This window comes from Astatotilapia calliptera, chromosome 4, assembly GCF_964374335.1.
Source record: "Astatotilapia calliptera chromosome 4, fAstCal68.1, whole genome shotgun sequence".
NCBI classification, from domain to species: Eukaryota; Metazoa; Chordata; class Actinopteri; order Cichliformes; family Cichlidae; genus Astatotilapia; species Astatotilapia calliptera.
The window spans coordinates 13,965,317-13,993,305 of NC_137425.1; the positions used below are offsets into that span (position 1 = coordinate 13,965,317).

A 27,989-nucleotide genomic window follows, 5' to 3' on the forward strand; every position below is an offset into this window, starting at 1 on the left:
CTCATTCCTGTTAATACAGTTTTATTAGCCTTCATGTGAAGGACTGAAATACATTCATATCCTTTTATCTCACAACATCTGCTTTTGCTCAACAATCCAGGCGTTAAGGATCATGACATCTGCTAGTGGTGGCTGAAAAATGATCCTTCTGCTTGCCGCAGGCATCCACTTTAACCTCCTAGGACCTGGCGTCCACATATGTGGACATCACATTTTGGGTTATTTAGACCAAAATTGAGTATTTTGGTCTACAAGCGCCTGATATCCACTTACGAGGACATTATACTGCTACTGTTCTATCGAAATTTTAAATGAATATCCTCATATGTGGCTCTCATTTTTCTTAGAAACAAAAATTAGGTAAAAAAAAAATATATATATGTGGTAATTCTTTGTTTTTACATTCATCGGGTTCCAATATGAGCAAATATCAAAGAGAAATTAAAAATGCATGCGATGGAAGAGTTTGGGTCTTAGGAGAAGCCCTGCTTAAGCCCTCTCTCACTGGCGACTGACAGCACACAGCTTATGGGATGAAGGAGGGGTGGTGAATCCCACAGCTGGTGTGAGATCCAGTTCATCCTCTGTAATTCCAGGTGTAGGAGTGAAGCAAAAGCGCTGAACAAGGGAGGTGAAGAAGAGGAAGAGCTCCATCTTAGCCAGACCTTCTCCAAGACACATCCTGTAACCTGCAAATGCAAAGAGTTTACGCTTATTTAAACAAGTCATGTCTGTGCAAATGCAAATTTTCTTAACAAAAGCCTGATAAAGTTGTCATACCTGCAGAAAAGGGCATGAAGGCATCTCTCCTGACAAATTTACCTTCCTTATCCAGGAAATGAGAAGGGTTAAAAGTGTGTGGGCTCTCCCATTCACTCTCATCATACAGGACAGAAGGGGAAATACAATAGTTCCCTGTAGGCAAAAGAGCACATTTATCATAGATGTGCGATTCAAGTTATCAGAGGTGAATCAAAATGTCAAATAAAGGGTATTTTTTGTGGATGAGCAGTTGACCTTTTTGATAAAGTATCCCTGGAAGGTGACATCTCGGCTAGTTTGGTGAGGAAGACATACAGGTAGAATATTAGCCAGTCTCTGGATCTCGTGAATGACTGCATCAGTGTACGGCAGGTTTTTCCTATCATCAGCACTGACTTTTCGGCTTCCCACTACATGTCTCAGCTCCTCATGGACCTGCTCTGTAGACACAAAATAAATAGAAAGGTTTTGTCTGCATTCATTTTACCACATATTACCAATGATCACTTTATATTATAAACACAAAACCCTTACAATATTGCAGAGCAAAACCCAAAGATCAGACCATCCACTATGAACAAGTTATTGGTGGTAGTGGGGAGAAAGAACTCCCTTTTAACAGGAAGAGGTCTCTAGGAGACACAAGCTCAGAGTGGGACAGTCAAATTCTCCATCATGAGTACAAACAGAGTTCAGGAGCAGACTGCCCTATTACAGTGGCTTGCAAAAGTATTTGGCCCCCTTGAACTTTTCCACATTTTGTCACATTACAGCCACAAACATGAATCAATTTTATTGGAATTCCACGTGAAAGACCAATACAAAGTGGTGTACACGTGAGACGTAGAACAAAAATCATACATGATTCCAAACATTTTTTACAAATAAATAACTGAAAAGTGGGGTGTGCGTAATTATTCAGCTCCCTGAATCAATACTTTGTAGAACCACCTTTTGCTGCAATTACAGCTGCCAGTCTTTTAGGATATGTCTCTACCAGCTTTGCACATCTAGAGACTGAAATTCTTGCCCATTCTTCTTTGCAAAACAGCTCCAGCTCAGTCAGATTAGATGGACAGCGTTTGTGAACAGCAGTTTTCAGATCTTGCCACAGATTCTCGATTGGATTTAGATCTGGACTTTGACTGGGCCATTCTAACACATGGATATGTTTTGTTTTAAACCATTCCATTGTTGCCCTGGCTTTATGTTTAGGGTCGTTGTCCTGCTGGACGGTGAACCTTCGCCCCAGTCTCAAGTCTTTTGCAGACTCCAAGAGGTTTTCTTCCAAGATTGCCCTGTATTTGGCTACATCCATCTTCCCATCAACTCTGACCAGCTTCCCTGTCCCTGCTGAAGAGAAGCACCCCCAGAGCATGATGCTGCCACCACCATATTTGACAGTGGGGATGGTGTGTTCAGAGAGATGTGCAGTGTTAGTTTTCCGGCACACATAGCGTTTTGCATTTTGGCCAAAAAGTTCCATTTTGGTCTCATCTGACCAGAGCACCTTCTTCCACATGTTTGCTGTGTCCCCCACATGAGATCTGAGCTGTAGATCTCTGCAGCTCGTCCAGAGTCACCATGTGCCTCTTGGCTGCATGTCTGATCAGCGCTCTCCTTGTTCGGCTTGTGAGTTTAGGTGGACATCCTTGTCTTGGTAGGTTTGCAGTTGTGCCATACTCCTTCCATTTCTGAATGATCACTTGAACAGTGCTCCATGGGATGTTCAAGGCTTGGGAAATCTTTTTGTAGCCTAAGCCTGCTTTAAATTTCTCAGTAACTTTATCCCTTCATGGTGTTGTTGCTCCCAATATTCTCTTAGACAACCTCTGAGGCCGTCACAGAGCAGCTGTATTTGTACTGACATTAGATTACATGTGTGATTTTCGTTCCACTTCTCACGTGTACACCACTTTGTGTTGGTCTTTCATGTGGAATTCCACTAAAATTGATTCATGTTTGTGGCTGTAATGTGACAAAATGTGGGAAAGTTCAAGGGGTCCGAAAACTTTTGCAAGCCACTGTATGTGCTTTACCTGTTTCTTTACCTCCACCCACTCCTGAACACGCCTGAAGAAATCAAGCATCTGTGAGGCACTTTGCAATCTGCTGACAACTATCCAAGCTGGGACCTGACTTTCAATTTTCACCTGAGTGCGGTCTAACCGCAGTAGCAATCTCCTCATCGTCTCTGTAAAAAACTCTCATTTTCTCTTCACAAAGATTTCTAACTCATATTTCCTCTGTTAAGGACGTCCCAGTGGAGTGTACGGGAGAGAGTTTTGTGTGGCTGAAGAGGAGGAATTTGTTTCAGCGCTGGAAGTTTGGAATCACCTCCCTTGTTGGACTTTGTAAATAAGAGACTCTTGAACTGTGAATGGCTAAAACACTTTGTAAATACCACAATTCACCGTCACTGTAAATGAAATCACTTAACTTGCACAAGTTCTGCGTTTGAGTGCGGCCCAACACATTATGATAGTCCCAATATAGAAAAACCGGGTGGTTTTTTTCCCCCCACTAAGAAGAATTTAAATTTGAAATCAGGATCTGTAAAGGCTGAAAAAGACTCAAGAGCTGTATGTTTGTCAAAGCAGGCTCCAATAAACATTTACTGAAAGTTTAACAAAAGATTTCATATCAGAAATGTATTATCTTTTTACAACCTCTTAACTGAAGAGTTTATACTATAAGGTAAATGCATAGAACAAAGACTGAAGAAACTGAAATACTGCCAGAGGAACGGAAATCAGTGGATACTTACTGCTAACCCCAGCTCCTTTTTCTCTCATTGCCAGATTGTTGACTTCTCAGTGCTCAGGCCACTTAGGTTTTCCAGGTAAGTAAGCTAAAAGGCTAGCAACCAACCTCATTCTTAAGGACACCTGCCTGTTCCACTCTCACACTGTTGGAAGCTTAAGTTTTAGCTCTAGGAAACCCTAACCCTCCACCTACTGGAAAGGAAATGAAGTTCTAGAAAATTATCCATAGTTTTTGAGTGGTGTGTTTGGTCCTGTTGTTGAGTTCCTTGTTGTACTTACCTGAGCTGAACATTAAACTTTAACCAACACTATCCTGCCATTAAGTCTGTGTAGTATGGAAACCATAAGACAAAGAGCTGTGGCTAAACCAAAACTCCTGCATGCATGAAATACCTTGATGAAATGTATTTTTTTGCCTTTGTCGATATCTATTTAGAAAATATTCAGTTTTCTAATGGCTGAGGGGCTTTATGAAAACAGAAATAAAATTTCTGGAGGAGAGTTCTGCCTCCTTACCCTGTATGTGTGGATATTTAGCCATTAACAGCAAACCCCATCTCAGTGTGGCTGCTGTGGTGTCAGTACCAGCAACAAACAGGTCAATCACTGTGAATATCAAGTTCTCCTCACTGTAGTGAGAGTCGTCAATTCCAAATTCCTAAAAAAAGAAAAAGAAAAGGTATAATAACAAAACTAAAACACTGTTTTGAACACTGAGCCACTTTTTAAAATGTTAGAAAAGACAAAACATGCCGTCTTACTTCCTCTTTATGCTTCCAAATCAAAAAACAGTCCACAAACCCTTGGCACATGTCAGGGTCCAGTGTCTCTTTCAGGTACGTAATTAAATACTTTACATCTCTGATGGTCGTCTCAACATTTTTTAACACCACCTGATGGTTTTTAATCCATCTGAACAGCCGGGGAAACATGTTATGAAGCTGTAAAATTAAACAGTAACAAAGTAAAGATTCAAGTAATACTTTCATTTTTACAGAAGCACCATCGTCATGCATTGTTTTACATATACATTTGGTATTTTCCATATCTTTGTGACCACTTTATGCTTTCAATCACTATTTTAGATTTTGCCTTCCCCTCATGAAATGTGAATATTTTTTGTTTGGCTCAATGGACAACAGTAAAACAGTAAAAAACTGATATACAGACAGAGTCTGCTTCAACATAAAATCAGATGTTTACCATTCAGTTTATGCCACACAGGTAACAATAGTCACTGTTAACATTTTATGTCATTCTTTTTTTTTTAAAAGAGAGTAAAAAAAGGGGGGGGGATGAAAAAGCAAACCTGGACTGATGCAGAACCTGTGACACATGTGGCATGATTGGCTCGCTTCACCATTTTTGTGAATATCGGTTCATTGTAATCAAATCTACATCCGTACACAACGGAAAAGATAATATTGGCTGTTGCATAATTTATTGGAAGTGCTGTATCAAATGGTTCTCCTGTAACCCAACATGTGGACAAGATTAAGACATTAATAATTAATTCTAATAGCATTAAAACAAACCTCAGCAAAATTAAATTGGTCTTTGTTTTAACACTGCGTATACATGCTATCTCCATACCTTTATGCTCTTCGATCACTTGAATGAGATAGCTACACTCTGCCAAGATTTTATGAGAAAGTCTTTTGCCGAAGTCTTTGAGGGTGGTGAGGGCAAAATATCTCAGCTCTTTCCATGATTCTCCATTTGCAAACAAAATCCCTACAAGACATAAAATTTTACAACAGGAGGTTGTGCCACATTGAGTCGTCAATGTAAAATATACATAAAAGATAATTACAAAATAAATATATAACGCTTCAAACCACCTCAACCAACCACTGATTCTGAGTTGGATAAGCAAGGGAAAGTGACTTTAGCTGGTAATATAACATGCTAATGTGTGTTAAATGTAAAATCCACAAAGTAAAACATTGATAAAGGGATTTGCTGTTGAGCGATCTGTCAGGTCAGTGAGAGTGAAGGGGGCTGTTGCTCAATCTGATCTTAACCAAGCAAAACAGCAAAGATCAGAGCAAAAAAATAAAATAAAATCAGCATTTCTTCAAAAAGAAAATCATCTGTTTTTAAGGTTTTCAACCGTAATTCTACGGGTCTTTAATTTTTTATTTCAGAGTCATTTTATCACTTTTGATCTGGCGTTTCCATCTGTGTCATTGGTGAAATGTTATTATAAAGCCAACTATCAACTGAACTCAAAGTACAACACAATGTTGTCACAAACAGCAGAACTTACTCTCATGGCAGACATCGAGAACAAAGGAATATGCACCACTAAACCTTTAAAATATTATTTTGAAATATTATTTTTCTGATTGAAAAGAAACCTGGACTTCAAGATATTGGTCAGCTGTTGCAAAACATGAGGAAACATGCTGTTAATTGTGTAGCCTGTTTCGATCATGTTTTCTTATATCTCTAGTGATCACAAATAACAAAACCTGCAATTTCCCTGGGCTAACACAGATTTATGAACATGAAATTAAACTTAATAAACCACAATATAAAAGAATCATACCATGACCTCGGTTTATATCATTAAGTATCGGGGAGATGTTGCGCTCTCCAAACTCCTCTGCATAGTTGACCAGTGCCTCTCTGACTGTCTCATATCCAGCCAGGACCACGACTTTGTTGGTTCCAAAGTAAAGAGTAAATACAGAGCCATATTCCTTTGAAAGCTGGAAGAATCATTCAAAATAATAATAATTAAATAGCATGTTACGTTCCCCTAACATTTCACAGGAGACCCTGCTAGGGCCATAACATAGCATTAGGTATTGTAATATGTTTAAACTGGCTTCTTTTGATTCAGATCTTGAGAAGAGTTATTTTACCTCACACAGAGTTTTGTGGGGTCTCTTGGGATCTAATTGCAACAGGTTACCAAGCAGGGGCAGAGGTCTCGGTCCTGGGGCTTCATACATACAAAGTTAATTTAAAGACAAGGACTTTAATGAGCCAAGGCTGACATAAATGTGTTTTATCTACTTTCTAATCCACTTATCATAAATGTAACAAAGTGTTTAGAAAGTTAGCACATACATGTAACTTTTCTTCTTTTTTATGCATCCATCTATAGAACGCTGCATGTTATATTCTAAATCTGCCTGTTCTCTTTCAGAAACCTGCCTGCAGAAAATGAACCTAAAGTATGTAATGCAAGGATGTAATCACTTTCAAGATGGAGAAAGCATAAAGTTTGACTTTAAGTGACAGTTATGGACACTTAATATGATAAGGAGATTTTGCAGGTCATTAATCAATGTATAAAACTACAATAAAATGTACTTTTAGTGACACAGGACACAAACATGGAAGCAAGATCTATAATTATGATTATTTATAATAATCATTGCACTAATAAATCATTGCAATTTCTTTAACCATAAAGAATAACTAAATCCATCAGGACAATATCACATCAATGCACTGAACTCACTATGTTATCCCTCTAACAGCCTCCACATGTTCTCACTGTAATTTCCCCCTCATGAATGAATTTATGCTGCACTAATTTGAATGTGTCCCTCCAGAGATTTATAATTGCGAAACCGGTTCACCTTGTACACGCTGACTCCACAGACAAGGTACGAAAATATATCAGGCTACGTCAATAGCGGTAGGTCGTCAGGGTTTCTACTCCACGGCCGTATTTCATACGGTTCCACATTTCCAATGTACGCTATTTTCTGCAAGTACCGTCTCTTTGCATCCGGACGCAACCTGTCTCTGTACCGTCCCTTTTCTTTTAAACTGCTTTTAAGCATGTTTCTAGCAACCGTCCTTCCAGCACAGTGTGTTTGCTTTGATTCGTGACCCAGATATATGGCGCCGCGCTCCCACAATACATTGCGGCATTATGTCAACTCCAAAGCCCTACCGTTGAGTCCCTTCCAGTATTTCAGACAATCCCTTTCCGTCAAGAGCCACTTGTTAATTTGTTGCGGACTTGTGATTTGCACTTCCCAGCCACTGTAAGGAACACTATCAGACACTCTGATCGATGTCAATAAACATGTGCGCACTTAGTGCAGACTTCCCCAAGCTACAGTGGAAACTATCAAAAAGAAAAAGAGATCCTAATAGAACAAAGATTCATGTTCCAAGCCATCAAGTATTTCACTTGAGGAAACTTTTATCCTCTCCAAAATCACCTGGGTTATTTGGTGGATTCTTAAGAATTTGCTAAACAAAAGACTTGCCTTATAGAAAGGGGCCCATTTTAAGGCATACCGAGACACAAAGTCTGAAAGAATATGTATCCCCTGCAACTTTTAGAAGGAAAGACTAATCTTCTCCAAAATCATCCATATTCGGTGCTTCCCCCTCTTCTTTGTGCTTCCAAGAATGGGATCACAATTTCTTCACGACACCTTACTTATGTCTGTGAAGGTTCTCAGTCATCCAGGTCATCGTAGTCAAAGGAGCTTGCAAAGAAAAGCGTCTGGACTTCTTTAAGTTACTTGAAGACGTTTCACCTCTCATCCGAGAAGCTTCTTCAGTTCTAAGGTCAAATGGTGGAGAGTCTGAACTTACGTCTGAACAGACTTAACAATGTGGTGTATGCTGTACAGTGCAGCGAGGAATGCCCAGACCTCTACATTGGAGAGACCAAACAGCCACTTCACAAGCGCATGGCACAACACAGAAGAGCCACCTCCACAGGACAAGACTCAGCAGTCCATCTGCATCTTAAGGATAAAGGACACTCTTTCGAGGATGCCAATGTTCACATTTTGGACAGAGAGGACAGATGGTTTGAAAGAGGAGTGAAAGAAGCCATCTATGTCCACTGTGAGCGACCATCTTTGAACAGAGGCGGGGGTTTACGACACCAACTCTCTGCCATCTATAATCCAGTTTTGAGATCCCTTCCCAGACGCCTTAACGCCCACTCACATCCTGGGCCATCTGATCCCAGGAATTCGCATGATAAGGTGGGGCCAGGTTTCACAATGAACACACCCGAAACTCTGGCTGATTGGGACCCACACCCAGTTTCACACCTTGGCTCAGGCGATTAGAGGATCATCAGGGGGTCCTTTTGTCCCTCTGTGGGGGGTTACTCCCACTAGGTTTATATCTGGGACTCTCCACCATTTGACCTTAGAACTGAAGAAGCTTCTCGGATGAGAGGTGAAACGTCTTCAAGTAACTTAAAGAAGTCCAGACGCTTTTCTTTGCAAGCTCCTTTGACGACACCTTACTTACTTTAACCTCACTTTCACCATTGCACTTTAGTACAGAAAAAGAAACTTATTTTCTTTGTGGGTGTGTTTCGGTGCAAATGGGAAGGAGTTATAGTTCTTAGTTATAGTTTATAGGCTGTGATAAGTGCTGTTATGAATTTTCAATTAATTGTATTACAACCATCATATGACTCCCTGAGCAAGTGCTTTGGCAACAGTAGGAAGGAAAAACCCGCTTTTAACAGGAAGAACAACTAATGTGGTCAAGGATGTTACCTGGGTATTAACTACTAAACATAGACACAGCATAGGTAAATTTAAAAAAAGAAATTAAAAGGTTGCACCAATGGAAAAGGTAAAGCCTTTAAAAAATTACTGTCTAAAAAACAAAACAAAACAAATTCTAACTAAAGTCTGGTCAACCATAAATCTGACTGTTAATGGCTTGGACTGTGAGTGTTCATTATAGAGCTTAGTTTCCTCCAAAGGTTTGTTGCACTAAAATAGCTGGCTAAGCAGATTTAAATATTGAATAAATTAGAGTACAATGTAAGAATACCTATCTAAACCTGATCCAACATGCTGTATTTTTACATGCCATTTGTAGTATCTTCACTGTTTTGGTAAAAGTGTGTCTTCTTTATGTTCATGATGTGTTTCACTGCGTGCAAAAAGCAAACTGAAAAGCTAAAGACTTTCGTTTATTGCCATTTTAGATCCGTTATTGAAAATGCACAATTCCAAATGTATCTGCAGAAAACAATATTTTTCACAATTCTCCTGCAATTGAAAGAATAAACCTCTAACAAATTACTCTCTAAAAAATAACAGTGAAAAACAAAAATACTGATATGATCTGTTAATCATTCAAACAAAGTTCTGGTTGGTAATCAAAAATTTGAATGACTCCACTCATTCTGTCAATTATACTTTGATTTTACTTGTTAGAAGTGACTGGCATCGGTTGGCCTGCCCGTGATGTTGTGTTCTCGGAATTTCGAGGGTTAATCACCACCTGGGACGAGGGTTATTGGAGGACACGGGGTGTTTATTCTCTACTCGGGCACGGACGAAAAGAAGAGGACAAAACCACCCACTCAACTTTCATTGTACCTGGATCAGCTGTTCACTGTTTTTACCACTTTGTAAATAAACCACACTGTTTATTCTTAAAGAGCAGTGTGTTCTTCACTTTTCACAGTACAACAAACTAACCTGTTTATCCTGCACTAACCTACAGCAAGGAAATACAGCAGCTGGACCTTTAGCTAGCAACACACTTTGAGACAAACTGCACACAAACACTTTGTGTGTTTGTGATGTTTGTTGAGCTGAGAGGAAAGCTGCACTGGAAATTAACTGACACTTAAAAACAATCACTTTTAATCCCTGACTTTGACACATGTCATCTTTTTTTATCCACTGGTGATTAATAAACAAACAAAGGTCTGCAGTCTCCAAAAGTTGATTCTGTTTATCTGAAAGTAGCGTTTTCAGTGGGAGAAACGTTTCGTCTCTCATCCAAGTGACTTCTTCAGTGTCAGCTGACTGCAGGTTTCTCCAATCTAATTAACAGTACATTTGCATAATGACTGAAACCAGCCCAGTGAAGGAACAATGGGCTGGGAGGTCCACAGTGACAAGATAATAACGAGATAATGATTCCCCCCAAATGCATTATAGCCAAAGTAATGAGCCTGTTTTGAAAACGTAATAAGTAGAAAGTACAGATATTTGCTTGAAACTGTAGGGAGTAAAACTAAAAAGTAGTCAGAAAAATCTGTTCCCTTGACATCTGCCTTTGCCTGTTGTTCAGAATGCTGACATCTGTTTGATGCTATTGCTTATGCTATTGTCACAAGTAAATGCTATAATGTCAAGTTCCATGTGTCTCTCACTGGCGACTGACAGCACACAGCATATGAGATGAAGGAGGGGTGGTGAATCCCACAGCTGGTGTGAGATCCAGTTCATCCTCTGTGATTCCAGGTGGAGGAGTGAAACGAAAGCGCTGAATGAGGGAGGTGAAGAAGAGGAAGAGCTCCATCTTAGCCAGACCTTCTCCGAGACACATCCTGCGACCTGCAAGAGCAGTTTACACTCATTTAAATCCAATCACGTCTGTGGAAGTGTACATTTTATCAAAGTTGTCATACCTGCAGAAAAGGGCATGAAGGCATCTCTCCTGACAAATTGACCCTTTTTGTCCAGAAAATGTGAAGGGTTAAAAGTGTGTGGGCTCTCCCATTCACTCTCATCATACAGGACAGAGGTGAGAAGGGGAAACACAATAGTTCCCTGTGGGAAACAGAAGATTTCTCATGTAGATGTACATCTACAGAACTAGTTCAGGTTATCAGAAGTGAATCAAGATGTTAAAATATATTTAGGTACAGCAGCTGACCTTTTTGATAAAGTATCCCTTGAAGGTGACATCTTGGCTAGTTTGGTGAGGAAGAGACATGGGAGCAATATTCGCCAGTCTCTGAGTCTCGTGAATGACTGCATCAGTGTACGGCAGGTTTTTCCGGTCATCTACACAAACTTGTCGGCTTCCTACTACCCGGCTCAGCTCCTCGTGGACCTGCTCTGCAGAGACAAAATAAAGAAACGCATTTGTCCACATTAGTTTTAACAGATCTGCTAAAATGTGTAAAAAAAAAAAATTAAAATCCAAAATATACACAGAATATTGTTATGGTGCACATTGTTTGCATCTGACATGTGTATTTATTTACCACTGACTGGTAGTAACAAAGACAAAACTCCTAATTTTTTGCCTTATCTCTCTGATATCACATGCTGAAATGTCAGTAAACCCATAACTGAAGTCCTTGGTCTTGTACCCCAACAGGACACTGAACTCTATTTATGTGTTATTACCATACATAATGAGACTTGCATGTCTTGTCCAGTTCCTTACCCTGTATGTGTGGGTATTTAGCCATTAACAGCAAACCCCATCTCAGTGTGGCTGCTGTGGTGTCAGTGCCAGCAGCAAACAGGTTGCTCACTGTGAATGTCAAGTTCTCCTCATTGTAGTGAGTATCCAAAACACAGGAGTCCTAAAAGAAATAACACTCACATTGCTTATTGCTATCAAACCTAAAGTGTAAATAATATTATCATAATTTTAAAAAACACATATTGTCTTACTTCTTCTTTCTGTTTCACAATCAGAAAACAGTCCACAAGCCCTCGGCACAGTCCGGGCTCCAGAGTCTCTTTCAGATGATTAATTAAATTCTTTATATCTGTGACAGCCATCTCAACATTTTTTAACACCACCTGGCGATTTTTTATCCAACCGAACAGCCGAGGAAACATGTTAAAAAGCTGTGGAAAAAACAGTAAAACAAAGCTTATTCCAAGTAAATACACGTAATTATCAGAAATAAAATGAAATACACTTTACTTTGTCATATGACACAGTTTACATACTTAAAAATGTCAATATAGTATTATTACACAATTTTTCACTAAATCCTGGTTTTCATTTTTGTGAAAGCACCAATGACTTAACTTATTTCAGAATTTCTCTCACAGAAATCATTGAAATCACAATTAACAAAGTTACTGTTGCTGTGCATCTAAAGATATCTAATATTTTCAGGTAGCGTTACCATGTATTCTCTTAATGACTGTGAGTGCATATTGTGTCATATACAGTGGGGCAAAAAAGTATTTAGTCAGCCACCGATTGTGCAAGTTCCCCCACTTAAAATGATGACAGAGGTCAGTAATTTGCACCAGAGGTACACTTCAACTGTGAGAGACAGAATGTGAAAAAAAATCCATGAATTCACATGGTAGGATTTGTAAAGAATTTATTCGTAAATCAGGGTGGAAAATAAGTATTTGGTCACCTCAAACATGGAAGATCTCTGGCTCTCACAGACCTGTAACGTCTTCTGTAAGAAGCTTTTCTGTCCCCCACTCGTTACCTGTATGAATGGCACCTGTTTGAACTCATCATCTGTATAAAAGACACCTGTCCACAGCCTCAAACAGTCAGACTCCAAACTCCGCCATGGCCAAGACCAAAGAGCTTTCGAAGGACACCAGGAAAAGTATTGTAGACCTGCACCAGACTGGGAAGAGTGAATCTACAATAGGCAAGCAGCTTGGTGTGAAAAAATCAACTGTGGGAGCAATCATCAGAAAATGGAAGACATACAAGACCACTGATAATCTCCCTCGATCTGGGGCTCCACGCAAGATCTCATCCCGTGGGGTCAAAATGATCATGAGAACGGTGAGCAAAGATCCCAGAACCACACGGGGGGACCTGGTGAATGACCTGCAGAGAGCTGGGACCAAAGTAACAAAGGTCACCATCAGTAACACACTACAACGGCAGGGAATCAAATCCCGCAGTGCCAGACGTGTTCCGCTGCTGAAGCCAGTGCATGTCCAGGCCCGTCTGAAGTTTGCCAGAGAGCACATGGATGATACAGCAGAGGATTGGGAGAATGTCATGTGGTCAGATGAAACCAAAGTAGAACTTTTTGGTATAAACTCAACTCGTCGTGTTTGGAGGAAGAAGAATACTGAGTTGCATCCCAAGAACACCATACCTACTGTGAAGCATGGGGGTGGAAACATCATGCTATGGGGCTGTTTTTCTGCCAAGGGGACAGGACGACTGATCCGTGTTAAGGACAGAATGAATGGGGCCATGTATCGTGAGATTTTGAGCCAAAACCTCCTTCCATCAGTGAGAACTTTGAAGATGAAACGAGGCTGGGTCTTCCAACATGACAATGATCCAAAACACACCGCCCGGGCAACAAAGGAGTGGCTCCGTAAGAAGCATTTGAAAGTCCTGGAGTGGCCTAGCCAGTCTCCAGACCTCAACCCCATAGAAAATCTGTGGCGGGAGTTGAAAGTCCGTGTTGCTCGGCGACAGCCCCAAAACATCACTGCTCTCGAGAAGATCTGCATGGAGGAATGGGCCAAAATACCAGCTACTGTGTGTGCAAACCTGGTAAAGACCTATAGTAAACGTTTGACCTCTGTTATTGCCAACAAAGGTTATGTTACAAAGTATTGAGTTGTATTTTTGTTATTGACCAAATACTTATTTTCCACCCTGATTTACGAATAAATTCTTTACAAATCCTACCATGTGGATTCATGGATTTTTTTTTCACATTCTGTCTCTCACAGTTGAAGTGTACCTCTGGTGCAAATTACTGACCTCTGTCATCATTTTAGGTGGGGGAACTTGCACAATCGGTGGCTGACTAAATACTTTTTTGCCCCACTGTATACATTTTATTGTATCTCATGATTAAGAATTACTCTCTTTGGCTCAATGAGCAACAAACAAATTTATAAAATAAGAAGAAAAAAGATTGTGAAAAAGCAAACAGTCAGATTTCCAATGCACCACAGAGCCACATTTGCAAAACACATGGCCAAACAGCGGGAGCAGCAGGAAGAACTGCAGAATCGAATCGAGCGTATGATGGATTGAGAACCTGGCAGCTCGGATCTGGTCCCGGCCGCCACCCCAACTGGCGTTCCCCGAAGCCGTGGAAGTGGAGGAGGTCCTGACTGTTCCGGTGCCCGTCGTCGGGTGGGAGCGGCTGGTGCCTGGCAGCCTTATACGTGTAGTAGAAATCAGGTCATGAGGCCTGTTTGTTGTTGCTAATTTAAGCTGCTTTTATAAGATTTTATAGTTTCACAGGATGTTCTACTTCCATATATGAATGTATGTGATTGTCATTGTAGCAGGTTGAAAAAGCTACATGTTTATTTTTGTAAGAAAACGGGATCGTCTAGTGGTGACGTGTGTGCCAAACGACCAGAACTGGTGTCCAAAGTCTCAGGGAAGGCTGCATTGAGTGCGTCATCCAGGGAGCCCAGGTCACAGTCAAAACGTCAAGATGGCCACTGTTACCCCACGGCGGTTGTTGATAGTAAAGATCCAGAAAAGACTTTGTGATTTGAGTGTGAGCCAGCTGCGCACTGTTGTTTCTTCAGTGGAGGATGGCAGTATGACTCGCAATCTTGATGGCTTAAGTCAGGGGTGTCAAACTCAAATACACAGTGGGCCAAAATTCAAAACTGGAACAAGGTCGCGGGCTAACATTAATATTTATTGAAAAAAAATCTTCCTCCAGATTTAAGAATGAATCTCTTCTTATGGACTCAAACAAGTTTTGCTGAAAAACTGAATATGGAACGAGCAAAGCTTAATACTAAACAATATATATATTAGCTGTATAATACCAGTAGGCCAGCTCTAATAATAATTTGGTATGGCTTCGCGGGCCAAATGTAATTAGGCTGCGGGCCAAATTTGGCCCGCGGGCCAGAGTTTGACACCTATGGCTTAAGTGAACCAGAACTGTATGACCTGATCGTTGAGTACATCAGAGGTGAAAAGTTAAGAGCGTTGGAGGATGAAGGTATGGCCCAGCTCTTGCTCCTCGACGACATCGAGAGTGACCTGCTGTCAACGGACGTCGGAGGGGCTGGAGATCATCTGGCCGTGCCGCTTGAGATGGAAGATATTCCTAACCAGCAGCAGGAGTGCCCTACTTGACCCCACACATCCTGACAGACACCTGGCTATGCCAGCTGACCACATCCCCTAACACAGACTCTCACACACAGCCCATTCTACCGCAGGACAGAGACATCTCCACCTTTCCCTCATCCATGCTAAGAGACACTGATACGCCCACCAAGAACTTCAACATCCCAGCTTCAGTGTCACCGGCGCCTAGTGTTGCTGGGGTTTCCCCTGGCAGGGTGAGTCGTCCGTCCAGAGGATATGACCAAGTTTTGAGTCTCAGTGATGTGGCAGCTTTGTTTCCACGCAGAGAATTCAAGTTGCATGGTGGACAAATTTCAGATCTTGGCTCGGATATGTCCTACAGTAGTCTGTGCAAACAAATTGATGAGGGGTTACAAGAAGGGTTTACTGAGTGTGAAATAATCAGAACCTTGCTAAAGATAATGAAGCCTGGTACTCTCAAGGAAATGTTAACCAACAAAGATGATTTGACAGTTGATGGTTTGAAGAAACTTCTCCGCTCTCATATTCGAGACAAGAATAGCGCTGAACTCTTTCAAGAGCTAAGTAATGCTAAGCAGCAAGACAAAGAGAGTGCACAGCAGTTTTTGTACAGAATTATAGGGTTAAAACAGCGTGTACTATTTGAGTCACGACAGCCTGGTGCAGACTTTAGCTATGACAAAAAGCTTGTGCAGGGCACATTTCTTCACACACTTTATCAAGGGTTCAATGAAAAAAACAACTATGTGAGACAAGACCTCAAACCTTTTCTTAATGACTTGCAGGTTAGTGACGACTTTTTGCTTGAACAGATTACAAAGTCCATCAGCGAGGAAGCTGAGAGACTGAGGCGACTGGGTACAGCATCTAAAATCAGACCTGTGACTGTAAGTGCCGCTCAGCTTGCTAACACGGACTTGACTGAGCAAGCGAAGGTTAACACTGAGCTACAGGCTAACCGTGCAGCTATTAGAGAACTGACTGCCCAAGTGTCTTCATTGACTAGACAGCTAACTAAAGTGGTGAGCCAGACTGATAGTGTGGCATCTGGAGACTCCTGCTCGCCCCTGAACCACCCTCCAACACCTCCAGCTGAGAACCGGGGCAGATGTGGTGATTGTGTACAGCAAGGCAAAGTGAGCTGCCCCCCACTGCTTTGCGTGTGGCCAGCCAGGACACCGGGCTATTGGCTGCCTGCGGCGTAAGGTGTCGGGAAACGGGGTGAGGTCACTGGAGAGGGGCTGCCAGTGACCGAACAAGCTGAGGAGTCCCCAGCACACACCAGTTTTGCTAAGACTTCAAGTGTGGTGAGATCAAATGTACCCAGTCCTGCACCACCAGCGAAACCCACTGCACAGCTTATTGGGAACAGATGTATGGTCTCATGTGCCATCAATGGAGTACCACTTAAGATGCTGCTTGATTCAGGGGCCCAAGTGACTATGGTATCAAGAGCATGGATAGAGAAAAACATCCCCCACATTAAGATCAAGCCACTTGAGTCCCTCCTTTCAGACCAGCCTCTGGAAATAGCGGCAGCTAATGGTACAGACGTTCCATTTGATGGTTGGGCAGACACGGAACTTCAAATTCAGAGTGTGAACTATGGGCATGTCGCCATACAAGTGCCAGTGCTTATCAGTCAGCACAACCTTAACTGTCTTATTTTAGGCAGCAACGTAATAGCTGAAATCCTAAAAACCAATAAAGAACAGAGAGGTGGGGCTGACCTGTCTGCGCTCCTCAAAGAAGCTTTAAGTGTCAGCAGCAGTGCAGTAGATGCTCTAGTTTCAGCACTTCAGATGCCCACCCCTGATGAAATAGATCCTGAGTGTAGTGTGAGAACAGGAAAAAAAGGTGTAATGATTCCTGCAGGACAGATTTGTGAAGTAAAGTGTAGAGTCAGAGAATGGCCAAGAGGTGGCCCATGACTCTTCCAACCAAATCTAGAGAACAGCTGCCCTGAGGGTTTGGAGTTGTTCCCAGCTTTGGTAGATGTCCCCAGTGGGTTGACAAAAATTGTTAAGATTCCCATTCAGAATCCTACCAAACATGACATTTTTCTCTCCAAAAGAACAGTCTTAGGTACATTGGAAGAGGTGACTGAAGTAAAACCTGTCAAGTATCTCTCTGCTGACGCAGGGTCATCAGCCCATACAAATGTAAAAGTGTGTTCAGTTCAGCTAGGTAACGAAAAGCATCAGACAGAAGTCAATGAAGGTCAGAGATGGCATCCACCTGTTGATTTGTCCTACCTGACAGAGGGTAGTTAGAGACATGTTGTATGAACAGTCAGATGTTTTTGCCCAAAGTGACTCTGACATTGGTTGCATCCCAAGCTTGCAGTTGAAAATTAATCTGAAAGACGATACGCCTGTCCAGACATCCTACAATTCGGTCCCCAAACCTTTGTATAAAGAGGTAAAAGAATATGTAGTGGCAATTCCTTTACTTTTGAATGATCAAACGTCCCACAACTTAAAGTCCACAAGCCACTGCTGCATTGAGGTAATATTTCGTACGCAGGCAAAAGAAGTCCATTGTCCAAACCTTTTAGTTGAGAGTTTTGGTTTTGGTTTATTTATCCATTTGGCAAGCAATAACAAGATCCTTCCTACTGCTTCTCCTGCTCTGGTAAAAAACCATAGGCCCACCCCAATGCATGCTGGTCCTATACCAGTCTCTTTATTTATAGAAACAAAATGGCCCTACAGCTCTTACTGACTAATTTAACAAAATAACAACAAACAAAACAAATCATTTAAAACAAAATATTAACCGACAAATAAACCCCAAAATATAAGTAAACTAACAACAAACTTTAACTAATTTCAAAAATAAGAACAAAAACAAAAATAAAGAACAAATAGCTCCAACACTCCAGCCCCTAATTGTGCATACAATCACAATTACTTTAAAGTCCCAAAAGGAGGAGCTATTCCCTTAAACAAATCCTTAATTTTCATTGAGGATTTTCTTCACGATGAGGCTTCCAGTAGCAAAATAAGTTTTGTCACTGGCCTTTCCAAAACACTGGTCCTTGTTTGTAGTCTCACAGAACGCACCAAGCCTTTTGCATCCTGGTTTACATTTAAGACTTTCGCCATCATCCATGATCCTCTTGGAGCTGTAGCGTCTGCAATTAAAACAACATCTCCAGGTATAAGACATCTTTTAGTCCTCATCCATTTTTGTCTTTCTTGCATCAAAGGTAGGTACTCAGAAAGCCATCTCTTCCAGAACAACTCTGCCATGTACTGTACCTGTTTCCACCTTTTCCTGACATGCAAATCACTTGGATGAAACAGTCCTGGTGGAAAAACTGGTTTATTTTTCAGCAACAACAAGTGATTGGGTGTCAGTGCTTCAAGATCATTTGAGTCATCTGAAACTTTAGTAATGGGTCTGTCGTTCATTATAGCTTCAACCTCACAGAAGACTGTGTGGAGTCCTTCATCATCCAGAACTTGCTCCTTAAGAACTGAGGCTAAAATATTCTTTACTGAACGAATGAGACGCTCCCACACACCGCCTTGGTGAGAAGCTGCTGGGATGTTGAAGTTCCATTTCATGCCATCCTGAACAAAAGCCTTTTGAATTTTGGCATGGTCCAGCTCAGTCAAACTTTCTTTCAACTCTCGATTCGCCCCAACAAAATTTGTAGCATTATCAGATCTGATGGTCGAAACTGGGCCTCGTCTACAGATGAACCTCCTCACAGCATTTATACAAGAGTCTGTATCAAGTGTACATGCAATCTCCAGATGTACTGCACGACTGGTGAAACAAGTAAAAAGAACTCCATACCTTTTAAGGAGACTTCGTCCTCTTTTAACACTTATAGGTCCAAAATAGTCCACTCCAACATTTGTGAATGGGGCTATGTCTGGCAGGACTCTCTCTTCAGGCAGATCCGCCATCTTTTGTTCAACAAACTTTCCTCTGTTGCGTCTACACGTGATACAACGAGAGATAATTTTCCTGGCAGCAGAATTTGCATTTAATATCCAGTAATTTTGTCTTAGTTTTGACAGCATGTGTGCTCTTCCTGCATGTCCCAACCTTTGATGGATATGGCGTAAAATCAGTGTTGACACATGCATATCTTTTGTCAAAATTACAGGATGCTTTAATTCCATAGGCATGGCTGCTTTATTCAATCGGCCACCCACTCTGAGGATTCCTGCATCCAACACTGGATCAAGTTTATAGAGACAATTTCCCTTAGAGACTCCTTTGAGGCCATTGCGAATTAAAGCCATTTCAGTCGTAAATTTCTGTTGTTGTGCATATTGAAGAATAGCTTGTTCTGCCTTTGCCAAGTCTTCTGGAGTGAGATTTCCTTTCTTCAAAGTGGTCTTAAATCTTTCCATTCTTATCTCCACTTCTTTCTGACCTTCCGGATCATTCTTATTCAAACCTGCAGCAAGCAACTCTTTCCTCTTCTGTGCCAACAACACCAAGACCTCTTTCATCTTTAAAAGCCAGGCTACAGAGATTTTAAGTTTTGCCCAAGACGAGAAGTAGAGGATAAAATAGCTGGTAGGATTTTGTAATTCTCTCACAATGGCATTCATTGTCAGGTCCCTTTTGACCTCTGGGTCATCTGCAGAAATTACACTGTACTCCACATCCAGTTTAGGCCATTCCTTTTCTGACTCATAGAGAAATTCTGGCCCTTTTATCCATCTCCTACATTTGAGGAGATCCCCAGCTCTCATACCTCTGGATGCGTCATCTGCAGGATTCTCCTTAGAAGAAACGTATCTCCACTGATTCACATCTGTTGCTTCCCGAATAACAGCAATTCTGTTTGCAACAAAAGTATTGAATCTTCTGGTTTCATTGGAGATGTATTTCAGTACTGTTGTGCTATCAGTCCAAAAAACTGATTTTTCCAACCTGACTTGCAGCTCCTTTTGCAGAAGCCTGTCCACCCGAACTGCAAGAACTGCAGCCGTCAATTCCAACCTGGGAATTGTAGTTTGCTTGAGAGGAGCAACTCTAGCCTTTCCCAGGATAAAAGCAACATGCGTGACGTTATTCTTTTCCAACTTTAAATATGACACCGTTCCATACCCATCTTGACTTGCATCAGAAAAATGATGAAGTTGTGCCCTATCTGGTCTTCCAAAGCAATTTGGTTTAATGCAAGTTCCACTTTAAACTTTGAAATCAGCTGGAGATCCTCCAGCCAATCACGCCACCGCTGGGAAAGAGAGTGGGGAATAACTTCATCCCACTTCAAATTTTGTCGGCAAAGCTCTTGTAGCAACAGTTTAGCTGGCATACTGAAGGGAGACAAGATTCCCAAAGGATCATACAGTGAGCTGACCACAGACAAAATTCCCCTTCTGGTTGTTGGACGGTCCTGCAGGGAGGTTCTGAACTGGAACTTGTCTGTTGCTATGCACCACTGTAAACCCAGTGCTCTCTCAACTGGAAGTTGATCTGTGTCCAAATCCAGATCCTTAATTTCCTTTGCTCTTCTTTCCTCTGGGATTGACATGAGCACTGTGCGACTGTTACTGATCCATTTTGATTCAGAATATGTTCAGAATTTGCTGGACAACGGCTGGATCAGAAAGTCCACATCACCCTACTCATCTCCGGTGGTGTGTGTCCGAAAGAAAGACAAAAGCTTACGCTTGTGTATTGACTTTCGGGGCCTTAACCGTAAAACCATTGCTGACCGCCACCCACTACCACGCATCCAAGACCTGCTGGATAATTTGGGGGGCTATTCATGGTTTTCAATATTCGACCAGGGTAGTGCGTACCACCAGGGCTTTGTTGATGAAAGATCAAGACACCTGACAGCATTCAGCACGCCTTGGGGGTTGTACGAGTGGATCCGCCTCCCATTTGGCCTTACCAACGCCCCAGCAGCATTTCAGAGATGCATGGAGGGGGTCCTTGATGGTCTGAGGGATGAGTGCTGCTCACCATATTTAGATGATGTGCTTTGCTTTTCCAAGACTTTTCATGACCATGTTGATGATCTGATGCATGTGCTTTGCCGCCTGCGAGAGCATGGTGTGAAGCTACGTCCCAAAAAATGTGAACTGTTTAAGCGTCAGGTCAGGTATGTTGGGCGCTTGGTGACCACTGAAGGTGTCCAGATAGACCCAAAAGATCTCGAAGCAGTGGAACATTTGAGAGACAGAGAGCCAAAGAACATGGGAGAGGTCAGAGCACTCTAGGGTTTCTAGGGTATTACAGGACGTTCATTCAGGACTTTTCTAGAATAGCGAGGCCACTGTTTAAGCTTATTGAGAGTCCCAGTGATCCTAGCCTGCAATGTAGCTCAACTAGAGCCAAAATCAAGTTAAAGCGCACAAATGGTGGTCAGCTTCCTTCCAAAACACCAGTGCAATGGACAGCAGAACATCGTACTGTGGTGTCACGTCTGGTGGATATGTTAACCCGTCCACCTGTCCTGGCTTACCCAGATTTCAGTTTGCCCTTCGTTCTACACACAGATGCATCAAATGAAGGCCTGGGGGCTGTGCTTTATCAGCAACAGGGGGAAAAGCTCTGTGTCATTGCTTATGGTTCCAGGACACTCACGCCTGCTGAGAAAAATTACCATCTCCATTCTGGCAAGCTTGAATTCCTTGCCCTGAAGTGGGCAATTTGTGATAAATTTAGGGATTACCTCTACTATGCACCCACTTTCACAGTGTACACAGATAATAATCCCCTCACATACATCTTGAGCACAGCAAAGTTAAACGCTGTGGGACATCGGTGGGTGGGCGAATTAGCTGACTTCCATTTCACTGTAAAGTATAGACCAGGCAAGTCCAACGCAGACACTGACACGCTCTCCCGCTATCCATTGCCACTCCAGGAACACCTCATGGAGTATACTGAGACACTGTCCCCAGAAGTGGTTTCTGCAATCTGGCAAGGAGACAAAGCCATGAGAGACGGTGATGTACCATGGGTGGCTGCACTGCACTGTGTTGACGACACACCCCCTGAAGGTGCCCCTGTCATCACCCCAGAAAACATCAGGGCTGCGCAGAGGGAGGACCCCCCTATCTGTGAGGTGATAAATCTGAAAAAGAGTAGATGGAGTCCTAATAGTAAAGATAAGAGACAGCTAGGACAAGAGACACGTAGGCTAGTACATGAATGGAACAGACTTGTACTTGAGGAAGGAATACTGTACAGACAGACTGGACAAAGAAAACAGCTGATTCTACCCAGTAAGCTTAAGCAAACTGTACGGAAACACCTGCATGATGATATGGGACATGTTGGTGCTGACAAAGTCATTCAGTTAGCAAGGGAGAGGTTTTACTGGCCTTTTATGCAGTGTGAAATTGAGGACTATGTCATTCGCCAGTGCCCTTGTATCAAACAGAAACGGCCAAGTGTCCCAGAGAGAGCACCAATGGGCTCGATAACAACCAGTGCCCCCTTTGAACTCATTTCGGTTGACTATTTACATCTAGAACCAAGTAAAGGTGGCTTTGAGTACATTTTAGTCTTGGTAGATCACTTTACCCGTTTTGCCCAAGCTTACCCGACTAAGAATAAATCTGGCAAAACAGCAGCTGAGAAAATCTTTCTTGACTTTATCCCGCATTTCGGGTACCCTGAAAAGCGGCATCATGACCAAGGCCGGGAGTTTGAGAACAACCTTTTCCAAAGACTCAAACAGCTGGCAGGAATAGGCCACTCTCGAACAACCCCCTACCACCCACAGGGAAATCCTGTTGAGCGTCTAAATAGAACACTTCTACAAATGCTACGGACTCTTCATGAGGAGAAAAGGGCAGAATGGAAGGATCATTTGCCCCATATAGTCCATGCATATAACTGCACAAGACATGAGGCAACAGGCTATTCACCTTTCTTCCTCCTTTATGGAAGAGCCCCACGCTTGCCTGTTGATCTGCTTTTTGATTTAAAACCTGAAAAAGAGTCACAGTCCAGACAGGAGTATTCACAAAAGTGGGCTGCACGCATGCAGGAAGCCTATAAAATTGCTTCAGAAAACAGTGCAAAGTCCTCTGCAAAGGGGAAAAAGCATTATGATCAGCACATCAAAGGCATCGCACTGCAACCAGGAGATCGAGTGCTTGTCAGAAACCTCTCCGAGCGGGGTGGTCCAGGCAAACTCCGTGCCTACTGGGAAAAGAAAATTCACAGAGTTGTTGAGAAGATTGGAGATGGACCTGTATATAGGGTACAATCAGAAACAGGAGACAAAACCTTTCGTGTCCTGCATCGAAACCTCCTGCTGCTTGTGACTGATTTGCCGGTAGAGCAAGATCAGCAGGGACGTCAGAAAAGACAAACACAAAGACTGGGAGAGACAAACCCCAATGAAACAGTGGAACATGAGTCTGATCATTCGGATGAAGAGGAAGGGTACACATACAGCCTGAGAACGATACCTGTGTATCAGTGGAGGAGAGTTAACCCCAAAAGGCCTCAGCCGAGACCACACAGTGAACTGAGAGCTGTAGCTCCTGAGTTTCAGCCAATAAGACACGAAATGGAATCAGTGGAAGTGCAGCAGGGAAGTGCAGTCCCACCAGCTGTATCTACAGAACCAGCAGATTTCCCAATGCCTGTTGTTTCATCACCAACTGTGGAAACCCAGGAGGAACCTGCAACTGAGGATCTTATGGAGGACACAGGGTCGGAGAGCTGTGTGGATAACAGGGACCCTGCCCCAGAGACACCAGAATGGGATGTGCCACCAATACGGAGGTCGACCAGAGCTGTGAAACCGAAAGAGGTTTTTACATATAGCCAAATGGGACAGCCTTCATATCAGCTCTGGAGACCTGGAGCAAACATGATGCTTGCATATGTTCCCTGCCACATGTCACTTTACCCAGCTGTTCCTGACTGTTATTACCTCACACCAGTATGGACATGTTAGACTGGTGACCAAAAGACCTTTTGACATTACTCCTGGAACTAATAGTTTTGACTATTAGACTTTAAAGACTTTGGGCAAACGCCATGAAGTGTGTTAGTTTGGTTCCAGATGTCCGGAGCCATCTCTTAAAGCAGGGGAGAGTGTAGCAGGTTGAAAAAGCTACATGTTTATTTTTGTAAGAAAACCAAATACCCCCTTATTTTTTGTTTATTATTGTGACTTATTTTGACATTGTTATGTGTTGTTATATTGGTTATATTTCATTATGCCAGTAGATGGTGCTCTTGCACTGCTGTGGAACTACCAGAGAGACTAGCTATAGGTTCTGCGTATGCGCAGCTCAGAAATAAATGAGCTCCAGCCTGAGCAAGACGCTAACTTCGGTGTCCTCTCTATTAATCCACAGGTACTGACAAACAAACTTTTATGTTACCGAACTGGTTCTAAATGTCATGTAAGTTGAGTAACAACTGTTCGGCTATATTTTGAGATGAGAGTGATGATGTTGTTTTGTGGTATTTTGTTGTAATGAGTATTAGTGTATCATCGGCATAATGCTTTAATGCTACGTAGCACTATAAGTATATGCTATGACAGTGGCAACCTGCGACTTCCGAAAATGTGTTGTAGTGTTTGTTTTAGTGTTAGCCAAGCAGTACTGAGTACATGTATTAAGGGGAAAGCTTTTTGTTGGTGAAACAATGTTTGCAGTCGTCTGCCGCCATGTTGGTTGCGTTCATGCCATGTTCAAAAGTAATAGCGTATATGGCGCGAATGTGGGGAAAGGTTGTGTGAATGTGAGATGGGTTATTTTGGTATGTTGTTATGCTTTGGCCGTGAGTGTTTTGTTTAAGTGTGAGTATGTAAAGTCATTTTGAATTAGTTTGTATTTATTTTGCTTTTGAGAGAATGCTTTTTGTAACTTTATTTTTGTTTATGAACTCTGTTATTTTATGGGAAGAATGCATGTGTATATGTGGAGAAATAAATGAGCTCCAGCCTGAGCAAGACGCTAACTTCGGTGTCCTCTCTATTAATCCACAGTTTGCTCATATTTGGCTACGCAGTGCTCTCTAGCCTGTGTGCCGCTTGCTGCCGGTCCAGATTCCCCTAGGTCTGGTGCCGGTAACATCATCAAATCTGAATCAGCATGAAAACGGATGCTGATTGCTGTTAAAGCTGTAACAGTATCAATTTATACCTCGATCCTTTGCACAGTGGTAATATTAGTGGATCTAAATCTTATGTGTAATTTATTTTAAAAACAGCGTCAAGTCAAAAAGCCAACCTGGACTGATGCAGAACCTGAGACACATATGGTTTGATTGGCTCGCTTCACCATGTTCTTGAATACAGGGTCACCGTAGTCAAATCTGCTTCCGTACACAATAGAGGAGATAATGTTGGCTGTTGCGTAAGTTATTGGAAGAGCTGTATCAAAAGCATTTCCTGTAAATTGACACACAAGGGGGGGGAAAAATCTAAAATAAATAAATTCGTACACGGGCTAACAGAAATGCACAAAATTTAGAGGTGTGCTAAAAAATTTTAAAAAATCCTTTAAGTTGAAGTTCAGGGTTCAAAACTGCTTCAGCACACAATGTCATCACTTACATCTACACACACTATCGCCATACCTTTATGCTCTTCAATCACTTGAATCAGATAACCACACTCCTCCAGGATTTTATCCTGAGAAAGTCTTTTGCCCATCCCAAAGTCTTTGAGGGTGGTGAGGGCAAAACGTCTCAGCTCTTTCCACGATTCTCCATTTGCAAACAAAATTCCTACAAAACATAAGGTATAATGCATGTCTGCTCCAGCCTAGCAGCCAGAGCCTGACATTCATCAGTTCAGCAGAGGCACAAATGAACAATCAGGCTTGTAGCGCAGACCTTTGTCTGTTTCAGCAGTAGTCTCTGTGACAGAGTTCTCAATTTTGCATTCATGCCTTAACTCAAATAAAGAACTGACAGTATGTGTTTCATGTAATTTTGTATTTCAGCGTGTACTTCTCGGGCTCCACAGCTGAGGTCCTACTTTATCATATTTATCATTTCAAAGTTTGTTTGTTTTTTCCTGTGTTAATTCTCTTTCACTTCACCAATCGGGTAAGAGGTCAGATGACTGCTGTCGTTATCAACTCGATATGTCAGTCCAGGATTTCCCAATCATGTGCTGATTATTTCAAACATGGATAAGTCTGAAGGCAGCAGAGTGACGACTTTTACAAAGCAAGAAAAAAAGATAATTACAAAATAAATATAAAGCATCAAACCACCTCAACCAACCACTGATTCTGAGTTGGATAAGCAAGGGAAAGTGACTTTAGCTGGTAATATAACATGCTAATGTGTGTTAAATGTAAAATCCACAAAGTAAAACATTGATAAAGGGATTTGCTGTTGAGCGATCTGTCAGGTCAGTGAGAGTGAAGGGGGCTGTTGCTCAATCTGATCTTAACCAAGCAAAACAGCAAAGATCAGAGCAAAAAAATAAAATAAAATCAGCATTTCTTCAAAAAGAAAATCATCTGTTTTTAAGGTTTTCAACCGTAATTCTACGGGTCTTTAATTTTTTATTTCAGAGTCATTTTATCACTTTTGATCTGACGTTTCCATCTGTGTCATTGGTGAAATGTTATTATAAAGCCAACTATCAACTGAACTCAAAGTACAACACAATGTTGTCACAAACAGCAGAACTTACTCTCATGGCAGACATCGAGAACAAAGGAATATGCACCACTAAACCTTTAAAATATTATTTTGAAATATTATTTTTCTGATTGAAAAGAAACCTGGACTTCAAGATATTGGTCAGCTGTTGCAAAACATGAGGAAACATGCTGTTAATTGTGTAGCCTGTTTCGATCATGTTTTCTTATATCTCTAGTGATCACAAATAACAAAACCTGCAATTTCCCTGGGCTAACACAGATTTATGAACATGAAATTAAACTTAATAAACCACAATATAAAAGAATCATACCATGACCTCGGTTTATATCATTAAGTATCGGGGAGATGTTGCGCTCTCCAAACTCCTCTGCATAGTTGACCAGTGCCTCTCTGACTGTCTCATATCCAGCCAGGACCACGACTTTGTTGGTTCCAAAGTAAAGAGTAAATACAGAGCCATATTCCTTTGAAAGCTGGAAGAATCATTCAAAATAATAATAATTAAATAGCATGTTACGTTCCCCTAACATTTCACAGGAGACCCTGCTAGGGCCATAACATAGCATTAGGTATTGTAATATGTTTAAACTGGCTTCTTTTGATTCAGATCTTGAGAAGAGTTACCTTACCTCACACAGAGTTTTGTGGGGTCTGTTAAGATCTAATTGCAACAGGTTACCAAGCAGGGGCAGAGGTCTCGGTCCTGGGGGTTCATTTCCTTTTTCCTTAGAGATGAAAATGATAGAAACAAGATAAAGTACAAGCAGGAAAACAACGGCTGCCAGCATTGTGGTGGGACTGAACAAAATGAAAAAGATAAAATCCCCAAAATGTTCCATTTGCTCTGATGTTGATGGTTCTCCTCTGTGCTGTCCTTGCAGGTAACACACTTTGCTTTGTGCCAGACTGCAGGGTGGGGGGGGGGGTTTGACTGGCTTTGCAAAAAGTAAACACTGCATGGAAGACAGTTAACTCACTCGACGCCGTTTACTAAAATCAGGCTGTTTTCCAATGGCTGATAAAAAGGCCAGGAAGGCTACCAGAGACTCTGATGTCAATAAACAACTCTCCAAAACCACCTGGGTTATCAGGTATACTCTTTTTTTTTTCTTTCTCATATTT

At 41.8% G+C, this 27,989-nt stretch overlaps 1 long non-coding RNA gene and 1 pseudogene across 2 annotated transcripts; both read right to left on the bottom strand.

Annotated features, from left to right (window-relative positions):
- Positions 1-4: 4 nt before the first annotated feature.
- On the bottom strand, positions 5-27,980 carry LOC113017372 (uncharacterized; annotated as a pseudogene). Its single transcript, XR_013908751.1, has 18 exons — positions 27,497-27,980; positions 27,178-27,340; positions 25,824-25,973; positions 25,475-25,635; positions 11,909-12,088; positions 11,676-11,817; positions 11,157-11,341; positions 10,909-11,050; positions 10,647-10,834; positions 6,398-6,490; positions 6,079-6,241; positions 5,121-5,261; positions 4,837-4,997; positions 4,289-4,468; positions 4,044-4,185; positions 1,018-1,202; positions 781-915; positions 5-689 (listed from the first exon to the last, which is right to left on the bottom strand). The product of XR_013908751.1 is annotated as an uncharacterized LOC113017372 (transcript).
- Positions 17,839-23,129, bottom strand: LOC145428545 (uncharacterized). The gene is made up of 2 exons (XR_013908838.1): positions 19,089-23,129; positions 17,839-18,417 (listed from the first exon to the last, which is right to left on the bottom strand). It is a non-coding gene; the product is annotated as an uncharacterized LOC145428545 (long non-coding RNA).
- Positions 27,981-27,989: the final 9 nt, after the last annotated feature.